Genomic DNA, 18,730 nt, shown 5'->3' with positions numbered 1-18,730 from the left:
TTTAGTATGCTAGAAATAAGGCACCTTAATTGCTTATTCAATCAATCCATTCACTTTCGGGCAAAAGACTCAGTTTAGTGAGTCGGGATACCATATAATACCCCAACCGTAACCCTAACCCTCACTATATCGTATGGTATCCTGACAAATGCTCCTTCTACGGGTTCGGTCACCTGGATGAAGGAGGCTATGAGTTCCAAGGAGGAAGTTCCGTCCTGAAGAGAAAAGTGCTCTGTTGCAGAGACCACTGTTCCCTGGAAGACGCCCGGACCCCACCCTCTTGGACAAACAGAGAAAGGGGGGAGCCATGAGTCCAAACCCTCCCAACCTTGCCTGAAGCTTAACTTTTAATCTGATATTTTGAGTGAGGACAGGTCTTTGTTCCCATAGAACTGGTCTACCTGCCCTTTGCAGGACTCTGGGGCTGTACTCAGACACAGAAATCCCTTCACCAATCCCACGAATACACCTGCCAACGTCAAGATTCTTTTCACTGTGCAGAGAACACTCTGTACGTGAGTTCTCTTGGGAAGCACAGGACCCTGGGAGGACTATTGAAATTTGGTCCTGACAGATCAGTAGGTAATTCAAGTAGGTTCTCAATCCTTCTTCCTTCACTTTTACTTGTCTCTTCTGCATCTCCCTCTGGAAACTCCCAAACTAGGCAAGACAGTCCTCAGGAGGGAGAGTCCAAGTTGAAACTCACTATTAGTTCTCTCCAAAACTCACACACACACACACACACACACACACACATACAGTCCATCCTCATTATTCATGGATTCCATATTTGTTTTTGTTTTTGTTGGGGGGAGACTTTTTTTTTTTTTTTGTCACACCGTGCAGCTTGCGGGATCTTAGTTCCCCAACCAGGGATTGAACCCGGTTCTACCACAGTGAGAGTGTAGAATCCTAACCACTGGACTGCCAGGGAATTCCTGGGGTAGACTCTTTTTTTTTTTTTTTTTAAGAAATAAACATACTTACCTTATTTATTCCTACAGAGGTTCACAGGAACATCTGCAAATTTTAAGAAGAGAAATATAAAAGTTTATATTTAAAAGAATATACAATTCTTTCCCTGATTGATTATTTAGACCTAGCTATCCTTCTTTTGTTTTAATTGAAGTATAGTTGATTTACAATGTTGTGTTAGTTTCTGGTGTATAGCAAAGTGATTCGGATATATATATATATATATATATATATATATATATATATATATATATATATATATATATTCAGATTATTTTCCATTATAGGTTATTACAAGCTATTGAATATTGTTCCCTGTGCTCTACAGTAAAAAAGAAAAATCAATATTTGTGAGTTCACTTATTCTCTAAAATCCATTTGTAATGCCCAAATCAATACTATTGATTGCACAGCTGTTTGTGGTCACATGCCGAGTAGTGAAAAGCTTGTGTGGCCAAAGCTGAGGTTAAATGGTGACACTGTCTTCTTGTGTCATCTCTCTTACCGAAAACAAGTGTCCCTTTTGCAGCCTATGGAGTGCCATGTTTTTCCCACTTTTTGGTGCTTTTTGCTGGTGAGTTTTGCTGTTTAAAGTGGGCCCCAAGCATAGCACTAAAGTCCCTCCCAGTGTTCATGAAGCATGAGAAGGTCGTGATGTGTCTTAGGGAAAAAAATGCTTGTGTTAGAAAAGCTTCCTTCAGGCAGAAGTTTCAGCGCTGTTGGCTGTGAGTTCAATAGGAATGAATGAAAATATGTACTCAATACAGTGTCTTTAAGAAGAAAAACACATAAAACCAGGGTGTGTTATGGATCGGCTGATGAAAATATTGTAACTGGAGACGCACAAGACCCTAACTCTGTATTTCCCCAGAAGCCATGGTTTCGTATGCACTAATGCAGAGTTTGCAGTGATCTGAACATAACTGAACATAACTGAACATATCTGAACATATCTGAATAATGAGAGAATATATATATATATATTCTCTCATTTATATTCTCATATATATGCTCATGTATATGTTGTAATATATATTCTCATATATGTGCTCATGTATATGTTGTAATATATATTCTCATATATATGCTCATGTATATGTTGTAATATATATTCTCATATATGTGCTCATGTATATGTTGTAATATATATTCTCATATATGTGTTTTAAATTATATGTATTGTCATACATGTTCATATATTTTCTCATATTCTTATATATATTTCTCATATATATATTCTCATACATATTTTATATATATTCTCATATATACTTTATATATATTGTTATATACATTGTCATATACATATTCTCATATATACTTCTCCCATATTCTTATATATATTTGTTAAATATATACTCGTGTATATATTCTCATATATATTTTATCCATATTCCTATATATATGCTCATATAATTTTCTCATATATTGTTATATATTCTCATATGTATTTTCTCATATATTCTTATATATAGTCATATATTCTCATATATATTCTCATATATATCTCCTCATATATTCTTATACATATTCTCATATATATATGCTGATGATATAGGCTCATGTATATTCTTACATATATGTATATGCACACACCATTTCATACACAGATGAACGGCTCTGAGGCCCCACCATGATCGTCATCTTCACAGCCGTTCCCTGCTGACCTCTCTCCCAATTCTGTAACAATAACACAACCGTAACACCTTCGGTGGCTCCCTGCTGACTAAGGGTAAGCTCCCAGCCCTCATCCCTGGGGCTGGCACGCCCTGGCCCCCAGTTCATCTCTTCTCATCCTCCCCAGCTGCCTCATGTCTGCACACTGAAGCTCTCCCTGTGTCCTGAACAACTCAGGGTCACTCCCAGCTGCAAATCTCACACGTTCCTCTGTCCCGGACCTTCTCGCCCAATGGCTCCATCTCGTAAGCTCCAGTTCATCCTCTGAGGTCTGGTAGGAGCAGGGCCTCTTCCGTAAGCTCGCATCACACCCACCCTGCTCGGTTTCCCCTTGACGATGTCCCTCTTACCTGTGTGAACGAGTCAAGGGCTCTGGCTGTTCTCCCACTGTTGTGTTTCCAACACTTAGCAGAGTTCCCTCTAGGTATTTTATGGCCACACTGATTCTAGGCACATTTATTGTCTTCTCTTCTTGAACCGGCTATGAAGCACACATCACAAAGGTTGCTTTCAAGGGTCTATGACCCAAGAGAGTCCCCAGAATATGGTACCAGCAACGGTCCTATTATGGGACCACATCACCTGTTTTACTAAAATCAAAGACGAGGTCTTTGGGGAAAATATAAAATGCTATACATAGGAGTGTAAGATAAGACCAGGAAAAAGTACTGTGTCACCGAATGTATCACATCACGTCGAATGTACACCATCTGGAACCTAAGACAGTCAGTATGTTAAGGAAACTGTATTTGAAATATCTTCAGATGATGCCCAAATTCCAGTAACTTTGCTTCCCTTGTGAATCACACGGCCTTCATAATCCGTGTTGACCATTTTTTCACATTACAAGACGTTTCGTGTGTTTGGATCTTATATTCTAGACCAGCCTCTAAGCCACCAGAATACGCCACCCCAAAACAGGCCACTTTAGTTTAAGGATTATTTTGAGCTGAAAACAATTGAGAAACAGCAGATGCCAAACAAACAAAAACAAAACAAAACAAAACAAAAAAAACAAACCAAACCCAAACCAAAACAATAAAACAACTCTCTGCCTTCCCCCTGTATGCCTAAAAGGAGGGCATTAATTTCCCTTTGTGTTGGAGCAGAATGAGAAGATTTTAGACTTTCATCACCCCAGAGATGGCACCAAAAGGAATCTGTATAACAAACCTTACTAAAATAACCCTTATCTCCTATTAATTTCCCCCATATATTTACCTTCCCACATTTTGCTGCCCCTAAAGCTCTAAACCCCTTTTCCTTTGCCTTGTGACTTCTCTACAAGTGTATTGTTCTTTGTCAAAATGGTATATTATCTCTCAAGCCTAACTGCTTCTTTGGGGTTCTCACTTCTTTCTAGAAAGGTCTCCATGCCACATAAAGATATTAATATCAAATGAAATGGGTATGCCTTTTCTCCTGTTAATCTGCCTTTTGTCAGTTTAATTTACAGGGTCCCAGAGCAGAACCTAAGAAGGTAGGGTAAGTGTTTTTCCTTCCCCTAAACCCCTAAAGGATGAACATTGTTATGTACGTGTGCGCACATGTATATTTGTGTGTTTTCATGCCCTTTACAATCTTCAACAATTTACACAAACTTTTACACTCTTTTTGTAATCAGACCCAATAATCAAATGTTGGAGTGATCTGAGAATGTTCCTCTGGAACTCTGGAAATGTGCTTTACTTATATGGTGTGTTTCTGCAGTCCTATTTTATACAATTATGTATTATTTTTTTAAAAAAACCCTCTTGACCTATTGTATGCTTAGGTATTTTGGAAACCTCAGCATTTTTTATAGACTATCAAGAATATTGGTCCTATCTTCCACTTCTCTGAGACCTCGCTATATACCAAGGGGGATGAGAGCTTGAACAAGCATTTGAATTTTTTTCTCTCCATCAAAGCTTAGGGGTGTGTCTATTTGAGGTAATTTTGGGGGGTAGCTGACTTTTGTAACTTCTGCTAGGTTAAGGTTAAAGGTTACACAAGGTTTCCAGCTAGGAGGTCAGGAGAATGTCCATAAATGTTTTCACGTTGGCGTGTACAGAATTAGACTGACTCAGAGAATATGATTCATTCCTACGGTCCAACCCTTTTTCCGCCTTCATCTTCCCTGCCTTTGTCCTAGCCATCACCCCGTTCTTGATTTAGAGTTTAAGAAGCAGCTTTGTCTTCCTTGTAGCCTACAGACACACACCCACATCTCCTCCTTGACGGGGGTGATTATGCCATCTTCTGCTTTTGAATCTTTGTGGAATGTCACACATGAGGTAGACCAGTATTTTAACACAGAATTTGGTGGACGTGTGTGGCCTTTTAGAGTATGCAGCCCCTACCGGCAATGCCCACATTTACACTCTGAGTGGTATATACCGCGTTTCTAAGGAGCAAACGTTTCTTTCTGAAAAGTTATTTAAAAGAATTCTTTTCACTTTTTAAGGACCAAGCATACATTTAGAAGCAAATTGCAAAGGGGGAGGAGGGATAAATTAGGAGTTTGAGATTAACATATACACACTACTATATATATCATAAATAAGCAACAAGGACCTACTGTAGAGCACAGGCAACTACATTCAATATCTTGTAATAATGTAGAATTGAAAAGAAACTGAAAAAGAATATATCTACATATATATACAGATGTATACATCTGAATCACTTTGCTGTACGGCTGAAACTAACACAACATTGTAAATCAACTATACGTCAATAAAGAAAATTAAAATTAAAAAAATTTGAAAATGAAAGAAAATGGCGTGTGTGGGTATAGAGTTTCAAGTTTGCAAGAGGACGCACGTATGGATTGGGTGTTAACAGTACAGTACTGAACAGTACATATAAAAATGGTTCAGAGGGTACATTGTATGTTGTGTGTGTTTTACCACAATTTAAAAAATGGACAACCCTGGAAAAACATGACACATTGTCACAAAACAAAACAAAACTAAACTAAAAAAGTCCTCCCTCTCGTGCCCCCGCACACACAAGATAATAGCAGACATATGTTGCTGTGTGCATTTTGCTCTCAACGTCCCTTGGAAGATCGCCCACCAAATGCTTTAAATCCCCCTTTTCTGGTTCAGTGAGAGACAGAGAAAACAATCCCGTGCTTCTATCAGAGCCAAGGAGATGGTGATCAAGGCAGGTGTGTGTCACGGGTCAGAACCAGAGGAGACACATGGTTCTCATTTACCCGTCCACGTAGATGTTCCATTTGAGAGACTCCAATGGAAAGCCAATTTTGAAAACCACATTCATTTTTTTTAGCCTAGCAGTTGAAATCAGAACCTCCTTTCCGATAAGATAAGATGGCGTTAAAATACGTGCCCATTCTGACCGGTGTGAGATGATATCTCATTGTAGTTTTGATTTGCATTTCTCTAATGATTAGTGATGTTGAGCATCCTTTCATGTGTTTGTTGGCAATCTGTATATCTTCTTTGGAGAAATGTCTATTTAGGTCTTCTGCCCATTTTTGGATTGGGTTGTTTGTTTTTTTGTTATTGAGCTGCATGAGCTGCTTGTAAATTTTGGAGATTAATCCTTTGTCAGTTGCTTCATTTGCAAATATTTTCTCCCATTCTGAGGGTTGTCTTTTGGTCTTGTTTACGGTTTCCTTTGTTGTGCAAGAGCTTTTAAGTTTCATTAGGTCCCATTTGTTTATTTTTGTTTTTATTTCCATTTCTCTAGGATCTGGGTCAAAAAGGATCTTGCTGTGATTTATGTCATAGATTGTTCTGCCTATTTTTTCCTCTAAGACTTTGATAGTGTCTGGCCTTACCAAACGTAAAATAGATAGCTAGTGGGAAGCAGCTGCATAGCACAGGGAGATCAGCTCGGTGCTTTGTGACCACCTAGAGGGGCGGGATAGGGAGGGTGAGAGGGAGACACAAGAGGGAAGAGATATGGGGACCTATGTATATGTATAACTGATTCACTTTGTTATAAAGCAGAAACTAACACACCATTGTAAAGCAATTATACTCCAATAAAGATGTTAAAAAAAAATAAAAATAAAATAAAATACGTGCCCCCCAGGCAAACAATCATTGTTAATATGATACTCACGGCTGCGCCAGCCAACGCGGGCAGAGTGCTTGTAATTCAAAAGGCAATGGAGGCGTGTGATGCTTACCTGTTCTCTTTTAAGTCTTATGGTCAACGGTGAGGTAGGGGTTCTCGCTACCTCTCTTTCTTGGTTCAGGAGACGGTTCTAAGTAGCCCCGAGTCACCCAGTCAGGAAATGTGCGGTCAGAATTCCAACGCAAGGAGCTCGTGTTCCATCCCAGGGTCTGTAACAACTCCAGCCAGCATCCTGGTCTTCACGACTCCAGGTGGAAAAACAGTCCTTTGGTGGCGTTTTCCCAGGATGCATAATCATACCCTTCTTCCTCCTAGATTAGGTGATGTCACATGTGTGAAACCTGGAAATAAGTGTTTTGAACCCATGTTGCGTGTTTCTGTCTTTACGATGTTAGGTTTCAATCAGTGCAACAAGTATGCGGGACTGCACGTATATTGTGATGTGTGAAGAGCTTATCCAAGCCTACACAACACAATCATTGCCTCTGCAATGGAGTCACCTGCAGACAGGTAACTGACACGAGGGAGACTGGGGTGGACCGTGTAACGTGTGAGTGAAGCGTATGGAAGAAGGAAAGAGGGCAAGTTCCATTTGGGTTGGAGGAACTTGGTAAGGTTTCAGGGGCAAAATGATTTTTGGAAGCTGGGACGTCCAATTGTAGGAGTTGGTCATCGAGAGGAGAGGGTGTGGTCAGAGAGAAGGGGCAGGGAATGGGAAAAGCAAATGGACCAGGAAGGCTTGCAGAAGTGAGACTGGGGGAAAACCGGCAGGAAACCTAGAAAAGCAGACGGAGGTCGGGGACCCTTTCATCCCTAATAATAACTTCTGGGTGTTTGTCTGACCTGGGATCGAGTCCCAGAACAACCGCGTTCAAGGTTAGCCAAGTTTCCTAATTCCTTCCGGTGTCATCTTTAAAAACCAAAAAAACAACAGTAGCAACTACTTCACAGAGTTTGTGTGGAGTAAATAAAAACAAACAAACAAACAAAAAATGGCATGTAAAACGCTTAACACCATGGCTGTCACACAACACGCTTTTCACAAAATAGCTCAACACAGCAAAACTCCAAAGGCGTAGAATTGACTAACGGCCCGAACAGTTAATGATGTGTATTTATAAAAGTTGACGGACCTGAGCTTTATGGTTATTCTCTGGTTGCTTTCTAAACACAACGCAGCCTTACTATTCACAGATCCCGTGTTCGTGAATTCACCCACTTGTTGAAGTGGATTTGTAATCCCCAAATCAATACCCCTGGTGCTTTTGCTGTCCTTGGCCGACACACAGAGAGCAGCCAGAAAAAAAAAGAGAGAGAGAGAGAGAGAGAGAGAGAGGGTCTCCTGATACACACATTTCCGGCTGAGGTTGAAGAGGGCAACATTCTACCTTCTTGTTTCAGCTCTTAGATTGTAAACAAGTCTCCTTTTCACGGGCTCCTGAGCGCCATGTTTTTCTCAGTGTGGTGCCTTCTGTTTATGATTTTGCCGTTTCTAAGCGCAAGAAGGTTGCCATGTGCCCAACGGAGAAAATCCACACGTTGCATAAGCTTGGTTCGGGCTTGAGTGATTATCTAGTGCTGTTGGCCATGAAAGCAACATGGATGAATCACTAATATCTATTCAATATGCTGTCTTTAAATAAAAACACACGTCAAACAAGGTTAGGTATTGGGGCGTTCCCTGGCGGTCCAGCGGTTAGGACTCGGCACTTTCACTTCCGTGGCCTGGGTCCAATCCCTGGTCGGGGAACTGAGATCCCACAACCCCAAAGACAAAGTTAAAAAAAAAAAAAAAAAAGTTAGATATTGATCATTGATGAAAATGTTGTGATCAGAGGCTGTAGAAACCTAATCTTGCATTTCGGTTAAGGACACCGGTGGTAGCTTTGTAGGACTTAACTACTGCAAATAACAAGAATTGACTGAAATTCCAGTTTTTCTTTCCCCTGAATGGTGACCTCCAATATGGGACGTGTGGAGTCCGCAGATCCTTGCAATTCCGGTGCCCAGGCTAGGCTCGTTGTAGGCATTTGGTAAATATTGGGTGACACAGTCAAATTAATGGTCTACATGCAGTCTTATAAGAAGCATTTAATAGCATGTAAAAGGCACCACATTTGTTGAAGAAGCGGAACGCGGAGAAATAAAATGCACGGAATTTCTGTACTAAATCATGGCTGAATATCACGTGAAATAGCCATGACAGAAAAAGAATGGCCCTTTGTGCCCTGACATCATGACAGACGATGCTTGAGGGAAGCAGTCACGTTATTCCTATTGACTTTCACAAAATGTCTGTTTCAGACAGAAGAATGCATGACATCAGCACAACCTAAAGAATGTAATCACCTCCTGTGTTAGTTTCCTGCTGCTGTTGTAACAAATGACCACAAACCGGGGGGACGTAAGACAGCAGGAATTTATCCTCTCACAGCTCTGGAGGCCAGACGTCTTCAATCAAGCTGTGGGTAGGAATGCACTGTCCCCTGGGAACCCCAGAAGTAGAATCTCTTCTTTGCCTCCTACAGCTTCTGAGACCTGCTGGCATTTTTTTGACTTGTGACCGTGTCACTCCAATATCTGACTTCATGGCCACATGGCCTTGTCCTGTCTGTCTTGTCCTCCGTGCATGTCATATAAAGACATTTGTCATTGAATTTAGAGCCACCTGGACAATCCAGAATGATTTGTTTGTCTAAAGAGCTTTAGCTTAATTAGACCTGCAAAGACTGTTTTGTCATAAAGTCCCATTCACGAGTTCCGGGGATTAGGATAGGAGCATACTTTTAGGGACCGTCATTCAACCCACTACACCTCCTACGCAGAGAAACACAAAATTATAGGAAAGGAGCAGATAACATTTATTGTTCTTTTTTTAATTGAGATACGTTGACATAAAACATTATGCAGATGACATTTCTCTTTTTAAAGCTGAGATACAATTGACATAAAACATTGTATGAGTTTCAGGTGTACAACATGATGATCTGACGTTTGTATATGCAGATGATGTTTATGATTCAACCCAAGAATAGAGAGAACAGAGAAGTAAAAGAAAGTAAACCCCAGCCTTTCCAGCAGGCAACACGGGAGAATCCCATTGCAGTGCCATACCAAAGTCCTACCCTCGTGTGTTCCCAGAATCTAGTTAAAACGGCATTCATTCCACAAAAACTCACTCAATGACAGTGTGTTAGAGCGAAAGGGAACGGGGTGGAATGTAAAAATCTGCATCCAGTGGAAACTATACCAGAAACACATGCGGACCACTTCTTCGGCGTTTCAGAATGCTGGCTGACAGACGGCAGGCATAAATCACATCCTTTTTCCCAAAGACAATAGATGTAGAAGCCCAGCTCACACAAAGTGAAGACAAGCCAGAAGGGTCTGGAAAGGATAAAGGTAAAATCTGGACTTGTCCTCAGGGGTGGGAACTATCGATATATTTAGAGAGAGTGCCTGGTGATCACTTTCACATGTTTGGTTTCTGGCAAGGAACACGTTTACACATTGGGCTGACGTGCGTGAACACTGAACGCCCTGTTTGGAACTGTCTGCAATGCCTTGAAGGGTTTGGGTTATGTGATGCCAAATGCATTCATTCGTTGATGGTTTGACTCATTTTACAGGAGCTCCTGGAGCATGTCAGATACACCAGCATTATGCTGGACAGCTCAGAGAGACATGGATAAACACCACAAAAGAGCTCCATGCCCAGATCAACTAAATCTTAACTCTGCGCTCCATCCAAGGTACGTGGGCTCCTTAACCTTCTGTCCTCCAGGGGATGGATGAGGGTAGAATCATTTTTTTTAATTTTAATTTTTTACTATTTTAAAAAATTTTTTATTGGAGTAGAGTTGGTTTACAATATTGTGTTAGTTTCAGGTGTACAGCAAAGTGAATCAGTTATACATACACGTATATCCACTCTTTCTTAGATTCTTTTCCCATATAGGTCATTACAGAGCATTGAATAGAGCTCCCTGTGCTATACGGTAGGTCCTTATTAGTTATCTATTTTATATATAGTAGTGTGTATATGTCAGTCCCAATCTCCCAATTTATCCCTCCGCACCCCTTCCCCCTGGTAATCATAAGTTTGTTTTCTACATCTGTAGCTCTATTTCTGTTTTGTAGGTAAGTTCATTTGTGTCATATTTTAGATTCCACATACAAGCGATATCATATGGTATTTGTCTTTGTCTGACTTACTTCACTTAGTATGATCTTCTCTAGGTCCACCCGTGTTGCTACGAATGGCACTATTTCATTCTTCTTTATGGCTGAGTAATATTCCATTGTATATATGCACCACATCTTCTTTATACATTCATCTGTCGATGGACACTTAGGCTGCTTCCGTGACCTGGCTATTGTAAATAGTGCTGCAGTGAACATAGGGGTGCATGACTCTTTTTGAATTGTGGTTTTCTCAGGGTATATGTCCCGGAGTGGGATTGCTGGGTCGTATGGTAGTTCTGTTTTTCGTTTTTTTAAGGAAGCTCATACTGTTCTCCATAGTGGCTGCACCAATTTATCGAGGGTAGAATCATTTGTAAGCACAGAGCACGGACAACCACGCAGAGATCACGCACGCATAAACACGAGGGCTCGCGGCACGTGCCCCGGCTCCACACAGCCCCACCGCAGGCAGCGGCATTGCTGGAGAAGCACGTGGTAACGCTTCTGTGTTTTCTGGGGGAAATTCCTCTCCTGAACAGCGTCCAGATTGGCGAAAACGTCTCCCTCTTCTGCCACCTTAGGAAGAGCTAGGACTCCTTATAAGAACTGGGCAGCTCTGAAATTTAGATCTATGGTCCTTCAGTTGAACTACTTTATACTCTGGGCAAATACCTAGTGCTACCAAGGTGCAAATCTTTATAAAAACCTCTTAGACACCCATTTCCTACTCTAACCTTGCAGTGACCGTAAGTGGATGATGTTGGCAAGTGGGGAACGTCCTCTAGATTTAAGAGAAGCTGATGTGGCATCGTTGCTTGTGCTGCTGTTATTATTGTTTGGTTTCAGTACAAGGGCATTGGTGAAAAAACAGCGCTGGTGGTGATATAACTGACTCTGACAATGTGTGACCTGCTCGGTGAATTAGCAGTGGTGTAGGCTCCCCAGTGTGAGAAAAAGGAAAGAAAGCAGGAATAATAAGACTGCACGTCATTTAAACACATCCTTGGAAGAAGATCAAAGGAGAGAGTTCAGTAAGAGCTAAATTCCGTAGAACGGGTGGAGCTTTGAATGGGAAGATGCCCTCGTAGCCCCAAAGCTCGCAACCTGTCAAAGCACCGGGCAGCCTGTATGCACATCCCTTAGGGAGCAACCAGAGTACAGTGGGTTGAATGGTGGCCCCAGAGAGACATATGAACACCCTGACACCAGGGACCTGGGAACGGGACCTTATTAGGAAACAGAGTCTCTGCAGAAGTGATGAAGTGAAGGATCTGAGATGAGGTCCTCCTGGATGAGGGTGGCCCTACATCCAATGACAGGGTCCTTACAAGACACAGAAGAGGAGAGACCCAGACACAGAGGAGAAGCCACGTGAAGACGGAGGCAGAGATTTGGAATCCCTCCGTGGCAACAAGTCAAGGAATGCCTGGAGCCCGGGACAAAAAAAAAGGCTAAAAGCCTAAAAGTACTAAGAAATATAAATACAGTCATATATCTAAAGGCATTTTTTTCCAGCCTTTGAAGCATGCTTGGTATGGCCTCATTTGTGGGACCTCACCAAACACGCTGGTTGCTCTTATCCTGGAAAGAGAATTCCTTATCACTGCATCAGTAGGAATGCAGGCGGCTGAAACCCCACCGAGGCAGAGAGGCACACATATTGTGCTAATTTAACACGTTTTTGGCTCCCTTACATTTCATAGGAAAAGAAGGAACAGGACCAAGAAAGATTTTTGCCTGACTTGCCTGATTTTTATCTGGGACACAGGACGGAGTATTAACCTCCCTGGTGAGGAGGTTAACATCCTCACCATTAACATCCGTTTGCCTTTGGAACCAGATATTTATGATGTGTCCCAGGGCCTTGCTCTTTCCTTTCTGGAGAAGTTTGCAATTCGCTCTGCCCTGAGATTCCGGGCAGGGAGAAACCGCGGCTCCTGCCCGGCTCTCTCAGATGGCTTGAGCAAAACGATAAAATCCCACAGCCCAGGGTCTCAGAGTGCTGGTCGAATGCCACGGACGGGAAAAACGGTTAAAGAAAAGGTGATCCCCCAGAGGGCAGCCACGTGGTATAAAAGACTCAGATTCTAGTGCTTTTGGTGCCAGAATCCTTTTCACCATCGGTTATGGGTCGTTGAACAAAATATTTCAAATCAAAGAACTTGAGTTGTTGTTTCTTTAATGGATTCCAAAACTCAGCGGGGGGAGAGGTGAAAGGAGTCCATTGTCCAGTTCTGATTATCTTTGATTCTTTCGAGGCATGTGCAAGAGTCTGACTCCACACAGCCTTCAGGGATTTACGTGCAAACAAAACCTAGACAGCAGTTTTCTGGCCACGTCCATGAGCAGCCAGCCCAGCCTCAACTAACAGCAAGTTTCATGACCGTCAAAGGCAATGTTTTCAAGTAGCGCACGCGCAGTTTTCAACCTGGACCCGTAGACCAAACAGGACAGGGGACCACATCCTCACCAGGTCAGGTCTCTTCTCTATGGCAGCTGCAGCCTCCACCGCAGAGAAACGACCCAAAGCCCTCATCTCTCCCAATAACCCCCTGTCCTTAAAGAGAGGCATCCCCGATCTGAGCAGACCTTTCATGTCCTGCAAACCAGCCCCAGTTCCTCACGTCAGCTCCATCTCTGCTTGGTCTCAAATCCACCACGCTGGCTTCTGCCTCTCCCCTCTCTAGTCCCAGTTTGAAGAATCTCCAGCCTTCTCATATTATTGAAAATTTAACACCCAACCGTAGAGGCTTAGTTAGTGCAAGCTTTTCCTTGAAATGTCTGCTAATCCCCCCAAATCAGGATGAACCTCTGTCCTCCTAACTCCCATGGTGAATGATTATAACCTCTCTTACTGACCTTGTGTTCTTTGATTACTCTCCGGTTGTAGAAATGCCTCTTTTTCCAGCTAGATTCTAAGACACTGAAGAATAAGGGTCCTTTCCTCTCTTCAGGACCTCCGATGTCACCAGCGTATTCTTGCTCTGAATCAGCGCGTTGTCACATACACGTATTCTGGCATTCACAGGCTTTTCTCTGGGGGGAGGACAAAGCCATTCAATCAGAAACATTAGCAACTGGATTGGAAAGATCATTGCTAGGAGGTGTGAACCCAAAATAAGCATGACTTCACTTCCCTGGGGGGCAACGTGAAACAACACGATAGCTAAATTTAGCACAAAGCAGAGAGGAAAAAATGCTGTCATTCCCATTGAATAAGACACTCACGCCCTGCTTCCAGGGGTCATTTTATCCCCGGCCGGATGCTGGCCCCATGGTACCTCCGAGCAGGGAGCTGACACATGGCCACTCTCACAGAGATGTCACGGCTAGACACACATCCTCTTTCTTCTCTCCAATCGTTGAAAATACATGAAGGTCAGAACGCGTATCGTAAAGGCAGCTTTAACACAAGCCAAAGGATCCAAATCAGCCTTGGGTAAAACCTAAACCATGAAAATGGGTGGGTTTATGATGACGGACACACCAGATCCCTCCCTGGATTAAAACAGTTATTTCACGTCACACATATTTCATTATCCGTTATGGACTACACTGTGAAATTCAGGCAGGGAACAGGGTCCCACTCTAGACGTTTATTTCCCAGATGAAGACCCTGTAAATGATTTACTACATATTACAAAGTGATCCTCAAAACCAAAGGCGAGCTAGAATCTACCGCACTACCCCTAAATTCACTGTTGTTGTTGCGTGTGTGTGTGTGTGTGTGTGTCATGCATTAGCGTATATAAATATTAGTATACACATTTATATATTACTTATTTATACTACATCTATGTATATAAATATATTTAATATGTGCATATTATTTTATATATGTTCATGTATATAAATATGTTTCTATAACCTATAGATAATGTACATATATGTATATATATAAATTTGTTACTGTTTCTATTAATTCCAATTTATACAGGAATTTGTCTTTCCAAATAAACCTCTGAAATTTTGCCCAAGAAAGATTTGCAGCTACAAATAATAAAAAAATGGGTTCAAATTAGGTTTAAGGCTCTAGGGGATGTGGTCATGGCATCCACCGCTTTTAATGAAATGGAAGAATGTTTTTATTAAAGCTACCCTTACGAAATGAAGGTTGACACAACCTTGTAGTTTATAACTGCATCTCAATTTCTTACGGCTGGCGGATTTTCTCTGGTTATCTCTGAAATGACTCTTATTCTGCACCTGCCAGATGTTCTTTCCAGCAGCCATGGGGGTGGAGAAAACGTGGGCTGGATTTAGAGACTAGTCTTCCCTCTGGAAACAAGCCAGCTGACCGCTCTTTCTAGATGTGGGACGAGCCATTATGTTCTCAGGGGACTTTTCCGTTCCTAACATTTTGGTGTGTGGACATGACCTCTGTGATTTATCTTACCCTTACACAGCAGGATTAAATAGAAGGGGTATTTTTATCGGCTCTGCTTCAAGGTGGCTCACTTCCTGAGACCTCAAGACGATGTCTTATAAGGTTATTTCAGCCGGAAGCCAAGCCCACCACCTACAGCCAAGAGATGTTATCCCAAAACATCCCCGTAGAGCTAGGCTCAGGTTTCTCTCCAGGTATGAGAGAAAGGGATCTGACAGCCAAGCAACCAAAGACATCACTTCTCAAGTTCATCTTCATGACATGGTAATTGGAGAAGAGGCATCTCATGAACGTTTCCTTCGTGGTCCTATTGGTCTTCCAGCTCTAACTAAGCCTCACTCCATGCCCTGCCCTGTGAAGGACGTTAAGCAGCTGCCTTTCTTGGGATTCCAGTGCATGGAAGGTGCGGGGTGCAGGCTCCCCTCCGCCACTCACCCTGTTAATCACACATCCAACACATGCCCCTTTTGCCCCTTTTCTAATTAGTCAAGGAAGCACGACTTTCCTTTCCTCCAAAAACCATCGGAAAATTCAACGAAGGAATCAGTACGTAACATAAGTCGCACGAGACCTCTTTGTGTCTGTCACACCTCGCTGAAAGTTTGGGGAATGACGGAGAGACCAATCGCAAACCTGCACAAATAGTTAAAAATTGAATATGAAACTGTCCTTTCCGATCCTTTCAGCTTCCCTATGAGTGGCAATTCGTCCTGGGTGCCCTCACCCCAGGACGGTCCCCTGGCATCCGATGCCTGGCTATTCCCTCTCTCTCTGTCTCTCTTTCTCTCTGTCTCTCTCTCTCTCCTCTGCCCTCCTTTCATGCAGATGCAAAACAAAAGCAGAGAATACCTCCAGGGGCATCCCTCTGTATTCCTCCATCGGTGTTGCCCACGTGGTCCACGTCTTATTTTTTCTTAGCCATGTCACCCCTCAAACAGGCTTTCTTGACCTCAACACAACTCACACTTTGGCCTGGATAATTCTTTACTCTGGTGGGGGGGGGCTCCCCCGTGCATGGGAGGGTTTTGAGAGCCATCCCTGCCCCCCCACACCTATGAAACGCCAGTTGGTCAATGATGACAGTTGTAATGGTTCTAAACTGTCCCCAGATGTTGCCAAATGTCCCCTGGAAGGAAAATTTGCCCCTGGGCTGTGAATCACCACCATAGACAAATAGACAGATAAACAGATAGCAGAAGAGTCTCCCATGCTAAAGCAGGGTTTCGCAACCTCAGCAAGGATAGCATTTGGGGCCCGAAGACGCTGGGGTGAGGCGTCCCGGGTACTGCGGGGTGTGGACCAGCATCTCTGGTCTCCACCCACCACGTGCCAGGAGCACCTCCTTCTCCCAGTATGACATCCAAAAATGTCCACAGACATCGTCACGTGTCCCAGGGAGGTGGAAGTACAGCCCCTGCTTGGGGACTAGTGCTCGAAATCCCACAGAACTCTTTAACAGCCATAGACAGCATTGCCTGACCATCTCTGTTCTGTTTCGCAAAACCACACCCTGAATTTTTTCAACCCTGTGGGTTGGTTGAATTGACCTTGTAAATGTCCTCACGAGTTTTGTGTACATTTGCCAAATTAAAGACGATACAGGGTGAGCTCTCACCCTTCCTAAAAGTTTTCTGCGTCCCTTATTTTGATTTCGTGTGACAACAAACACATCTAAACCAGGCTAGCGTTCGAATGTGTGTCGCTGAAGGAAAAGAATGTTTTGCTCTCCACATTTGACAAAGCCCACAAGCATGACACAGCTGTACAGCCTGATCAAAGTTCCTTAAAATTTTCAAACTAATTATATAGCTCTCCTCTTCGCATGCCAGAAGATCAGGCTTTCAGGAGAGCTAAACAACCCACGTCCAGATGTTACACTCAACTCTGAAATTGACCTAATTTCTGCCAGGATGAAAGAAACCCACTGAATCTGCCTCAATCCCACAGTTAAACTTAACCATGGGGCAATAGCTGTACAAGACCCCTGGGCACATGTACTGACCTACAAGGGGTGTGGAGAATTGGCAATTATTCATTTAACCCACTGTGAATCACCAAATTGAATAATTCAAAGCCCAAAATAGATTTACGCTACAGTGTAACCACTTGGGTTTATCCTTCTCAAATGCCCATGTGTATGGGCTCTATTTTAAGGATTTGAATCCAAGTTTTGATAGTGTTGTGAATATTTTTCACAAACGAAGACCTACAAGATGGATGCATTGAAAATTCAGGGGCTATGGGAGAGAAACACCCCCTCCCCATTTTATTTCTGTACAAATTCAGCTTAAATGAAGAAACATCCATCAAGGGACCCCCAACAGGGGGAGAAATCCTATTTTTCCACTGGGTTACTCTTGGATGCTTGTTAGGCTGATAAAAGTAATTGATCCGCAGAAAACTGGCATGTCATATCTTTAAAAGTCCATGATCCCAGCAGGTCATTATTCCGTAAAATAAAATAGTTTTCTACCCAAAATCATGTGGCCAACGTTTTTGCTATGCTTCTTTTTAATGCAAGAAAAAGAATACACCCATATACACTCAGTAGATTGATAGAGACATAGATAGATACATAGATATAGATGATATACTATATTTAGTTAGATAGATGGTTAAATGGATGGATGGATGTACAGATAGATGATAGATAGATAGATAGATAGATAGATAGATAGATAGATAGATAGGGATAGAGAGATGTGATTGGGTGTCTCAAAGTGCAAACAATTACATCTCTCTTTATTCTCTGTTTTGGAAACTACGTTTGATTTCAAAGTGGGTTTTTTCAATTAGAAAAAGAATCCAACCTCTATGCTACATGCCATTTAGTAATTAAGTTTGTTAGCTTGAAGAGTTGGAAGTAAGTAGGTTGAATCTGCTTTTATGGATAGGACGTCTCAGAAAGTTTATAAATTCAGCTCCGTGTGAGACAACCATCCAAGCATGAGCTACAGCGCTGAATGCAACCACGGGCCGTCAAAAAATTCAGCGCACTCTTCTTTTTGGGGGAAATGTCTCTATGTGGCCCTGAAAATAAACACTTTTTCTCTGAGGAAGCATTGCTTCTGGTGTTTACAGACACAAAATGTATTTGATTTAGCCAAACATAAACGAAATAGCTCTCAGGGTCTGAGGGATAATGTAAAACAAGGAGGCCATGCAAACGTTTTAGGTTCTTGGTGCATGTCACAAGACTGGCTTCCTCTGGATTATATTTAGTCTGCAACATGTAATTAAAGTATCATTTGGCCTGCATATTTTCCATCTTAATAAGTTCCTCAGGAGTCTGATATACGCCCAGCGTCGGGGAGAAGCCACAGACCGTCGTGCCTGCTGTCGCCAGGTTAATCTCATGAAAACGTCCTTTTGATCACCTTAATGCAAGTATAAGCCCTTAATCACCACCTGCAA

The 18,730-nt window shown here is 42.3% G+C and overlaps 1 long non-coding RNA gene across 1 annotated transcript in view; it reads right to left on the bottom strand.

Annotated features, from left to right (window-relative positions):
• Positions 1 to 3,289: 3,289 nt before the first annotated feature.
• Positions 3,290 to 18,730, bottom strand: part of LOC309652476 — a 30,115-nt gene continuing 14,674 nt past the window's right edge. The window contains exons 2-3 of the long non-coding RNA XR_014258740.1: positions 13,789 to 14,375; positions 3,290 to 3,369 (exon numbers count right to left, since the gene is read on the bottom strand). This is a non-coding gene — a long non-coding RNA (uncharacterized lncRNA). The remainder of the gene's footprint in view (positions 3,370 to 13,788; positions 14,376 to 18,730) is intronic.

This window comes from Balaenoptera physalus, assembly GCF_965194825.1.
Source record: "Balaenoptera physalus genome assembly, chromosome: X".
Classification (NCBI taxonomy): domain Eukaryota; kingdom Metazoa; phylum Chordata; class Mammalia; order Artiodactyla; family Balaenopteridae; genus Balaenoptera; species Balaenoptera physalus.
Note: the sequence above shows the minus strand (reverse complement) of the source record. Positions and strands in the feature narration are given on the sequence as shown.